Consider the following 8,716-nt stretch of genomic DNA (forward strand, 5'->3'; position numbering starts at 1 on the left):
AATGTACATTTTGTGAAGTTATTGGTAGTCAGTGCAGGCTTGGAAATACTGATGAAGAAATTTCTGTACGGATAAATGGTAGGACAAGATGACCACTGAAGGAACGTTGAAGGAAAGCTAAATAATTCCAGCCATGCATTTTCGGCAAAGGGAAATCAGGCCTGGTGTCCTAGAAGAGTTTGTAGAGGAATCAAACACTAGTTCTAAGACCATAGCTGTAATCCTAAGCAAATTAATTTTCATGAAGACAGAGTCCTTCTCTCTCTTATACTAGGTAGTAAGATGAGAAATTTGAAACTAGGAGCTGCTCTTCTTAATAAATTCAGTGTGGAAAGCCATGTAGACATCTTCAGCCTGCATTGGGACTGGATAGTTATTATTTTTTTCATGAAGTTCTGTAGCATATCTTCTATGTTATGTAAGGAGTGGTTCAAATGAGTGGTCAGAAAAAACACCCAGAAATATCATTTTTGGAGAATATGAAAGAAATAGAAGGTCCTTGCAGAGATGTACAAAGTCTGAACTGATATAATGAGTCTCGAGTTCTGTCCAGCTTTGCATTTTACTCATGCTTACTTTCATCTTATCCATTAGATACAAACAAAAACCATGTGAGGTAAAAAAGGAAAAACTATACTATCTCTATATTCTATATTTAAAACTTAGATTTAAAGAACAACCATAGTTTTTTTTAAAGTCATGACTTAAATAGTCTTCTAATTGCTAGTACAGCAAGTTTTTTTCCCCATCATGTCTTAGTCCTATATCCACACCACATTCAGGCCTGAGCACCTCATTTTCAGCTGGACAAAATCTAAACAAAGAGGACAACCAAAGATTTGGGGCTAACAAGCCAAACATAGGGTAATAGATAATGGTTGTTAGGATCCTTTTGAGAACTATCTCTGAAGAAGAAGATAAGTAGGAGAGTTGTCTTTTAGTGACAGATGCTCTGATATCTCCCTTAATTTTGCAACAACCGTGAGATAAACATGTTGCTATGTGTGCTTTACTTAAGAGAACATTACATCCCCACAGTGTCAAACAACTTATCCAAAGCCACACAGCCATACAGGTGAATAGACTAGAAACTTTTATGACTTAAACAATTAGATACATATTTGACTCAAATTTGTGTGTACTGTTGAAAAAATGTTTTAATTATAAAGTCTTAACAGAAAACCCAGTCTTTCCAATCATTTTCTGAATGGCCAGCTGTACATCTTTGTTCCTGAGGCTGTATACCATAGGGTTCAACAGTGGGGTGATGATGGTATAGGTCACTGTCACCAGCCCATCTTTGCCTGATGTATATTTGGCTGCGAGTCGCAGGTAGACAAAGGAAGCACAGCCGTAGTGGACAATGACTACAATGAGATGAGAGGCACAGGGGGAGAATGCTTTTTGCTTGCCTTCAGCTGATGAGATCTTCAGGATAGTAGAGACAATAAATTCATAGGAGATGCAGATGAAGATCGAGGGCACAAGCCCCAAGACCCCACCAGTGAAGATGACAGGTTCATTAATGTAGGCTTCAGCATAGGCGAGATAGATGACTGGTGAAATATCGCAAAAATAATGTTTGACCTTGTTGGAGCCACAGAAAGGGAGGCTAAAGACCAAAGTTGTTCCCAATAGAGATATTAGGAAACCACTAACAATACAAGTTACTGCCAAGTGCCCACAAACCCTCCAGCTCATGAGAATGGGGTAGTACAAAAGCTGACAGACAGCAGCATAACAATCATAGCCCATCACTCCCAGATGCAAGGAATTGGTGACAGAAAAAACAAGGAAAACGAACATCTCTGAAGCACAACTCATGAAGGAGAGTGTCCTGAGTATGGAGAGCAGATTGATTAGCATCTTGGGCAGGATGACAATTGTTTAGAAGGTCTCAGAGGTAGAAAGGACACATAGAAAGAAGTACATGGGTGTGTGGAGACTGTGATCCAAGCAGATGATTGAGATGATTGTAATGTTTCCACTCAAGATTATCAAATAGAAGCAGAGAAAGACCACAAAGAGGCCAAGCTGCAATTCCCCAAGGCTGGAAAAATCCAGCAGGAGGAATTCGGTAACACAGGAGGAATTGGCCGTGGAGAGTTGATCCCACGGAATAAAGTCAATATGTTCAATTCCAGAGACCTTTAAAAGTGAGAAGTCGAGGGAATTTACCCTTCATAAAGTAGCTGGTTTCGTATGAAAGAGAAACAACAGGCATGGGAGAAAAAAAAAGGATTGTAAACTAAGCAAAATGTATCCTAAATTAATATGCACCCACAGTGCTATTTTTCTGCCAATGATTTTAGCACTGAATTTGGGGACAAGTGTTCACATGAAATGTACAGACATTTGCTCAAAGAAAGCCTGTTCTTCAGGCTCCTTCCTTGCAGAATTATATAGTCTCTGCTTAATTTTTTGGTAATCTAATCCTCAAAAAAGCCTTTCTCTACATTAATTATGATTTTAAGTGGTCATAGTTTCATCCACATTACTGATACATATATTTCACAAGCAATACCACCAATGTCTGAAGATCTATGTTCCACCTGCTTTTAATACTTTCTTCATCTAGGTCAATAACCATTGATCTGTCTTTGTGCTGCTTGTCCTTAAAGAACAGAATTCTCTTTTTTTACTAATTATATATCACATTAAAATTGACTACAATTTTAATGCAGTCATTCATTAAAATTAATTTGGCTTAGAACTACAGCTACTGTCTTAGAACTAGTGTTATGAATACCCTACAAACTCTTCTAGGACACCAGGCCTGATTTCCCTTTGCAGAAAATTTGTGGCTAAAATTAATTAGTTTTCCTTCAGCATTCACTGTTTTTCCACTTGGTTATGTATCTTATCCTTGATATACCTGAATTGGAGACCCAACAGACTGTCGCTCCGGTATCTGTCTCTGAATTCCTGATCAGTGATGCTCAGATACTTTCCCTGAGGCCTCTGACACAGTTCTTATTGTTGGTACTAGATTACATATTTTTATTTAAAACATTCTTATCCTCTCCAAGCTCCAACCCAAATCTTTTCCTTTACCTGGATTCTGTATATCAATAAAAAGTTTCCAAAACATCTTAGTCATCCAAGCTGTAAATTTCTGAGGCATGTTTAAACACATGATAATTCTCATCCTCCACATACAATCCATTTTTTTTTCTGTAATAGTTCTAGAATCCATTTCTTCTGTTCTTCCAGAAATTAGCTCTTACCTGGATTATTACAAGAGCATTATGAATGGACTCCTAGGATTCTGTCTCTTCCTACTCTAAGCCACAGTTCACTACAGCAGTAAAGTTGTCTTTCTATAGGGCAAATTCTATCCTATTAACAAAACTAAATGGCCTTCAATTATCTATAAAGTTAAAACAGCTATATTCTGACTTTCATTCTTGTCTGAAAAGTAACTTTCCACTCATAGCTTCCACTGTATATCTCTTCAGATGCACTTTAGCATTGAGAAAATTTGAACAATCATGTCCTTTTTCATACTATCCCCTACATCTGGAAATAGTCCATACTTCATGTTTGTTTTCATTTTATTCATCTTTTAATTGTGTGACTATCTTTAAATTATCAGTTAAAATAACATGTGCACATTGTTGTTCCTACAGCTTCTTAATTGTGCTTTATCACTTTATCTGGGTTTCCTTAGCAATCATTAGAATCTTATTTGCTTTGGCCTTAGTATTATAAGTTTACCTTTGACTACACAAATTGTAACTCACCAGAGACAGAAACTGCATCCCTGCACATAACATAGTGTCTAGTATATACCAAGTACTTGAAAACTTGTTGAAGGACCAAAGTGACCAATGACCCCAGTTTCTCTTCTGAATTATTTCAAGATGGCATTTGATTTCAGGGATTTTCTAAACTTTTTCCCTTGATATTAATCTAGCGTATAATATTAACCTTCTGCTTTGATATTTTGTGATGAAAAATCTCTATAACATTATTTTCTAAATGCAAAGACAAATGATCCATTAAAAATTGTTGTCATCCCAAAAAAATATAATTAACTGCTGTACGTTATATATGAAGGTTATTAAGAGAGTAAATTCTAAGAGTTCTCATCACAAGAAAAAATATAATTATTAATATTTTCCTCTATTTAATTTTTTTATTATTTTATTATTTCTTTAATTTTGTACCTATATGAGATGATGGGTGTTCACTAAACTTACTGTGATAATCATTTCATGATGTATGTAAATCAGATCAGTATGCTGTATACCTTAAACTTACATAGTGTTGCATGTTAATTATATCTCAGTAAAACTGGAAGAAAAAAAGTGCTGCATTTTCATTTTCTTTTCTGATTATCAAATGGTTTTCTCCATTATCTCACACTTTTAAAATTTTAATAGCACTTTACTGTTGGTCTTAAAGTACTTTACAAATAATACAATTTCTATTATTGTTTGATCTTTTGCTTAGACAAAGTTTTAGTAAAATTTTGAAATGGGACTTTTGATATCTTTGAATTGCCTTATCTCTAAACTTTATAAATAAGAAGTATACCCTGTGCTTTTGACCAGAACAAAGACTCCCCTATTATTCCTCCTGGGATATCTTCTCTACATTTCCAACTTCCTGGTCTCCTTTCTTTGAATATTTTCTCTTTTATAGGGTCATCCTCGGAAAGGACAGTGACTAGTTACCCAAAGAAAGATGGAGTTTCTGAAAGGAAAGGCCAGATTACTCAATGGCTATTCCCTGACCCTCCCCTGCAAACCCCTGTAATACGTCATCTACTTTTTCAAACTTATCCACAGAACTTATGTGGGAACTGAAGTTGCAGAATAAATTAACTATGGAAAACGTTGACTGTACTTAACCCAGTCTGGAATGCTTCATAAAATATTTGGTAAATAGCAGATAGTGTTTTTTGGAAATAGCTATTGATTTATTCATTGACAAATATTTGTGGAGTTTCTGTTACATGCCAGGCACTATGCTAAGTACTGTGGTAAATAAAAGATGAAATGGCAAAGACCCTGGTTACAAGTAGCTTATAGTCTACTGGAGATAAGACCTTTACACAAAATAGAACATGAAGTGTCATAAAAGGAATATGGGAATTCTATACGGAGAAAGATTTGTTACTTACAGATTCTGGGATCTGAGACAGCTGCATGGCAGAGAGATGGCAGTTGAAATAAGCTGGGGAGAATATTTTGGATTTGGACATGCAGACATAAGCAGGAAAGAAAATAAAGGCCCTACAGACCATTTCAAGTCATTATACCTTTTATAAAAGAGCCATAGGGAGGCTGCTGCCACAGTCCTTCGGGTGTGCGGACGAACAAGTGGTATTGCTATTTTCTGAATTTGGAAAGGAGGATATTACACATTCAAAGAAAGCTTGGAGAAAATAAAAAGATGGAAAAAGAAAAGGACATATAGGGTAATTAAGTTGCCTCTTCAACAAGGGGAAAGAGCAAATTGATTTTTCATTATTTTGCTCAATAACTCTTCATCACTTGTAAGGTAAAGCCAATTTCTTAAGTTGGTTAAAAAGACAACTAATTTTACCCCTTATCTACATTTGCAACCTAAATTTTAATCACACAGGACTTGCACTAAAATACATAGAGTTTTCTATATATGGCTTTGTATTTCAAGACTTCTTGGAGAGAGAGATAGAGAGAGAGAAATGTCAGCCTCAAATATCCTCTAACTTTCATCTGTGATCCACTCATTCTTCACACTTTTTAAAGTCACCAGTTATTGAACTTTCTCTAATCTGTCTAGGAAGAATTTGTTGTTCCTAGCATATTTAAAGCTTAATATATTTAAAGGTTGTTTCATGTGTCTTTATCAAAATACTCAACATGTTACATCCAAATTATTGTCTCCTGATTGTCTCTCCAATAGACCAGACAGCCTCAAGGATAAATACCACAACATATGCCTTGCGAATTCTCAAAACATAACCCAATATTTAAATATATGGAATATATGAAATATAAAGTCTTGATGAATAAATAAATAGTCCATTAATGAATTAATAATGGTTTCAGTTCACTTTACAGCAGCTTGGTCCCCTTTGCACCATCATGTGCCTCCTAAGTAAAAATACTTTTTATGTTCTCATTATGTTCCATGTTCTGTATAAATTTTTGTTTTCTTTCTTTCTTATACTGTATCCCCTTATGAAAAAATCAAAACTTACCCTGTGGCCCTGCCTTCCTCTTCATCTTGGTCTTTATCCTTACATTTTTCACCATTGAACTGCCCTTTCTATCATTTGATCACATTTTCTATTTTCCACTACTAACAACTAGAAGATAACAGATCACTGGCTCCAGGGAAAACCCAACAATTTTAAAATTTGACATAAAAGTAAGTGGATTGTCACTGCTCTTCTCAACAAGGAAATAAGAGTCCCTAAATAAAAATTAAAATGTACATTTTTTTCAAATTGGAGTTTAGTGCCCAGTAACATGCAGGTGTATTCATTCTCGGACACATCCTGGAATCTTCTATGAAGGTTTCTAGGTGAAATTTGCCAAAATGATCTTCACTGTCATAATGTCCAAGGGCTCTTCTACCATTCTCTACAAACTCTGGACCATTATAAGAAAACTAGGGCTTCCCTGGTGGCGCAGTGGTTGAGAGTTCGCCTGCTGATGCAGGGGACACGGGTTCGTGCCCCAGTCTGGGAAGATCCCACATGCCGCGGAGCGGCTGGGCCTGTGAGCCAAGGCTGCTGAGCCTGCGCGTCCGGAGCCTGTGCTCCGCAACGGGAGAGGCCACAACAGTGAGAGGCACGCGTACCGCAAAAAAAAAAAAAAAGAGAAAAAGAAAAGAAAAGAAAACTATCTACATTGCTCCACACAAAAATTTCACCTGTACCTTGGATAGTTTAGGTATGTCCTCAATGAGTACGACAATGGTCTTCCTTTATACATTAGCAATGACTTCAATGCCTTGGTTAGTAATTGAAATGTTTATCTCCATAGGGATCTAATTACCACATTTGCCCAATGCTTGTCCATAATTTCCCCAGTTAGCAAGTAGAACAATGATAATACACTATGAGAATTAGTTGGTCAAAGAAAAGGCCCTTTCTTATATACTGTGGAAATTAGTTGGTTTCCTCCCAGAAATTCTCTGGTGACTTATTAGAGAGGTGGAGGTTTTCTTGGTTCTATTTGTTAAAACAGACAGGTAATTTGTTAATTACCTCCTTTGAGTATCCCTACCTAATGACTAAGTTTTTATTCTTAGTTTTGAGAAAAATATCCATTTCATATTCACATTTCTGAAAGTTAGAAGAGAGGAAGAAAGATACAAAAAATAGAGGAAGAAAATTATAAGGGCAGAAGCAAGATAGGTCTTTCAGACACATGAGAAACTTATTTGTTCCTAGAATATAACATGAACATGATTGATATTTGTTCAATAAATAAAGAAAAAAATTTGGGTTCTGGAGTAAGATGTCATAGTGCCCTGTTTTAGGTATTAGCTGAGACTTCTCAGGAGTCTACCTCCTACTTTCACATTGCATATTTATTCCCTCTGCCAGTGAGTCCAGACACTTCGGGCTAGAAATGGGGAAATACTACACACTCATAGATGTCTCTCTCAGGGGCTCATGTGATCTGCTCTTGTGTAAATTATATCAGAGATGCTGCAGGCATGAAGAGGAGAAGAAAATTCCAGGGTATTAAGTAAGAATTTGATGACTAGGACTTGGTGGCTTCTCTCTCCTTCAGTTATGTCACAGATTGGGACCATGGCTAGATCTTCAGGAAATCTTTCAGTGAGATGATTCATCTGAAAGCTATATATTTCCCCTGAATCTGGGTGGACTGAATGACTATTTGTTCCAATAGATTATAGCAAAATTGATGCTATATTGGTTTATAAACTCTGGTCTCTAGAGCCTGTCAGCTTCTACTTCCTAATTCCTACTTCCTAATTCTTCAACTTATTTTTTATATATTGGAGTAGAGTTGATTAACAATGTTGTGTTAATTTCAGGTGTACAGCAAAATAATTCAGTTATACATACACATGTATCTATTCTTTTTCAATTTCTTTTCCCATATAGGCCATTACAGTGTATTGAGCAGTGTTCCCTGTGCTATACAGTAAGTCCTTGTTGGTTATCTATTTTAAATATAGTAGTATGTAAATGTCAATACAAAATTCCAAATCTATCCCTCCCCCCCCAACCCTTAACCCTGGTAACCATAAGTTCATCCTTTAAGTCTGTGAGGCTGTTTCTGTTTTGTAAATAAGTTCATTTGTATCATATTTTTTAGATTCTGCATATAAGTGATATCATATGATATTTGTCTGTGTCTGACTTACTTCATTTAGTATGATAATCTCCAGGTCCATCCATGTTGCTACAAATGGCATTATTTCATTCTTTTTAATGGCTGAGTAATATTCCATTGTATATATGTACCACAATATACAAGTACCATATGTACGTCTTTATCCATTCAACTGTCGATGGACATTTGGGTTGCTTCCATGTCTTGGCTATTGTAAACAGAACTGCAATGAACATTGGGATGCATATATCCTTTCAAACCATGTTTTTCTCTGGATATATGCCCAGGAGTGAGATTGCTGGATCATATGGTAGCTCTATTTTTAATTTCTTAAGGAATCTCCATACTGTTCTCCACAGTGGCTGTACCAATTTACATTCCCACCAACAGTGTAGGAGGGTTCCTTT

General features: G+C 36.1%; 1 pseudogene; it reads right to left on the reverse strand.

Moving 5' to 3' along the window:
- Positions 1-1,171: 1,171 nt before the first annotated feature.
- Positions 1,172-3,761, reverse strand: LOC132515443 (olfactory receptor 10R2-like; annotated as a pseudogene).
- Positions 3,762-8,716: the final 4,955 nt, after the last annotated feature.

The sequence above is a fragment of the Lagenorhynchus albirostris genome, chromosome 2 (assembly GCF_949774975.1).
Source record: "Lagenorhynchus albirostris chromosome 2, mLagAlb1.1, whole genome shotgun sequence".
NCBI classification, from domain to species: Eukaryota; Metazoa; Chordata; class Mammalia; order Artiodactyla; family Delphinidae; genus Lagenorhynchus; species Lagenorhynchus albirostris.